The 2502-nt window shown below is 30.0% G+C and overlaps 1 non-coding gene across 1 annotated transcript; it reads right to left on the bottom strand.

Annotated features, from left to right (window-relative positions):
• Positions 1-1842: 1842 nt before the first annotated feature.
• LOC120888709 (U6 spliceosomal RNA) lies at positions 1843-1949 on the bottom strand. Its single transcript, XR_005732408.1, has one exon. It is a non-coding gene; the product is annotated as a U6 spliceosomal RNA (small nuclear RNA).
• Between the last annotated feature and the right edge of the window lie 553 nt (positions 1950-2502).

Below are 2502 nucleotides of genomic sequence, written 5' to 3'. Positions count from 1 at the left end.
CTACTCCCCTACCAGGGTTGTAGTCAACCACCTAGACTCAGTTTTTCTCTGTGTGTCTGTTTGTCTTTTCTCCATTGCCTTACTGGGAACTTGAATTAACAGCTAGGCAGTTCAAGGCAACAGAGCCCTAAATTTTACTCTGACTTCCGGTTTTAAAATATTATCTCCACTCCCTTGTGCTCCCATCCACCACAAGTTCTTCACCAGATGTGAACCCATGTTGGCGCCATGCCCTTGAATCTCCAGAACTGTGGGCTAAGTAAAGCACGTATCTTCATGAAGTTACTCAGTCTCAGGTATTTTGTTATGTCAATGAAAAAGGATGAAGATACCTTTAGATGATTGTTCAACTGGTCCTAGACAAACATGGACAAAATTCAAAACTAGTGTGTATAGATGTGAACTGTTCATATTTACACAATAAATAATGTATATTGAATTATTTGCACTGGATATTGAGCATAGAGGAAGACATAACGGAGCTAAAATAGTAATTGGGAAATTTTCACATTTAAGAAAGATTTAAAAAAAAGAAAAGAAAGAAACTCAGTGACTGAAATTGAGAAAAACACTTAGATTAATTTGAAAGAAGTAGCATCCTGGAACACAAATAAATGGTAGGGGTTTGTTGGCCTGAGATTTCTTGTTTGAATACAGAAAAATTTGACTAAACCTAGATTCAATTATGCTATCACTTCAACACACAACTGTAAAAGTAGCTATTCAATAGACCAGAATGGAGTTCTCCTATCAAACTATAACTCAATACTCATTTGTCATTTGTTCCTATCCTTTCCTCATCCCACTCCCCTAGGAGATTCGTATTATTTTTAATTTCTATGAGATCACAAAATTCACATATGAATTAGATCATCTTGTACTTGTGTTTTTGTGCCTGGTTTATCCTCCAATTCTATGTTGTTAAAAATATTAATTCTTTATTCTTTTCATTAGCTGAATGATACTTCATTATTCATCAATATCTCATTTTATTTATTCATTAATTAATTGATTGATACTTAAGTTGTTTTATTTCCTTGCTGTTTAAAATCATTATTTTTGTATGTTAATTTTGTATTCTGAATTTTTTTTATTTCTAATACTTTTTTGGTGGAGTTCTTGGATTTTTCTATCTGTGTGATCATATGTTAACAGTTATAATTTAATTTCCTTTTTCCAGTTCAGATTTTTTAAAATTTCTTCCTTCTCTCTCATTGCTCTCTGTATAAGATCATATCACAATAAAATAATGACAATTTGATTTCCTGTTTTCCAGTTTGATACTCTTCATTTATTCTTTTTATCTGATTGCACTGGTTAGATCTAATAAATGGAGTGAAACAGGTAAAGTTAAACATCCTACAGCAAACACTTTAAAATACCTCCTTCCTTAAGTACTACTTGATGTGTTTATGTTTTCTTGATTTATTTTATAACTAATCATTTATTTTTATAACATAGTTTTCAAATTTATTAATTTATTTTGCAAATTAGTTGTTTGTCTTTATCTGAAAATTTCCACTGAACATAAAGCCATGTGAACTTTCCTCCATGTTGTACTCACAATATATAACATGGAACATATCAGGGATTCAATAAATATTTGATGAATGAGTTCTAAGCTAATTGTGTTTCAACTGTTTTTCAAATAAATGGACATGTGTTATTACTAATTTTTTTATTCTGCAGACTTTATTTCCCCTTTTTAATATCAATAATTTCTTAACTTTGTTGATCTCTGAACCAAACTTACTTTTACATGTTTTCATGTTATCTAATGAAGAAAGCAGCTGTCAGTTGAATAAAGAAGTAAGATTTTATTGAAATATAATCACACTATCAAAAAGTATGGAATGCCTTATGAATTTGTATGTCATTCTTGTGCAGGGACCATGTTAACCCTCTCTGTATCATTCCAGTTTGAGTATATGTGCTGCTAAAGCAAGTACCCCTAACTTTTTTTTTATTATGGCTCAATTTTATGATCCTTCTCTTCCCTAAGCGATTCCCAAACATGTCCTAAATTACTTAAATGTCTATTATGTTATAAATCCCTCAAAGGAGATAAATTTCAATTTCATCTGTCTTTTAGTTTTCCCTCTCAAAAACATTAAATATTAACATTAAATATTAACACATTGGTCTCAGAGAACTAGCAAGTCAAGCTAATTTCAGATATTTGTAGAGATGATAATACTGTGTAGACAATCATACAACTTTTATGTTCACTTTCTATAGAATAGTTATATATAATTCTTTAAAGAGATCTGAAATTATGTTTCAAGGTCACATCATAGATATCTAAGTTGCATGTTAGATGTTTTAGGTACTGCATTTCACAGTTTACTGGAAAATAAAAAAAAATCTTAAAAAATCTATTTTATATGAGGTGCTTTATTATATTTTGGAAATAAATAAATTATCTCACGATGAACAGGTACAGAAAATCAGTATTTTGCTAAATCCCTTCTCTATTTACTTTTTTTATATGTAAATTCTTAT

Source organism: Ictidomys tridecemlineatus, chromosome 6 (assembly GCF_052094955.1).
Source record: "Ictidomys tridecemlineatus isolate mIctTri1 chromosome 6, mIctTri1.hap1, whole genome shotgun sequence".
NCBI classification, from domain to species: domain Eukaryota; kingdom Metazoa; phylum Chordata; class Mammalia; order Rodentia; family Sciuridae; genus Ictidomys; species Ictidomys tridecemlineatus.
The sequence above is the reverse complement of the archived record's forward strand: the minus strand, read 5'-3'. Positions and strand labels throughout refer to the sequence as shown.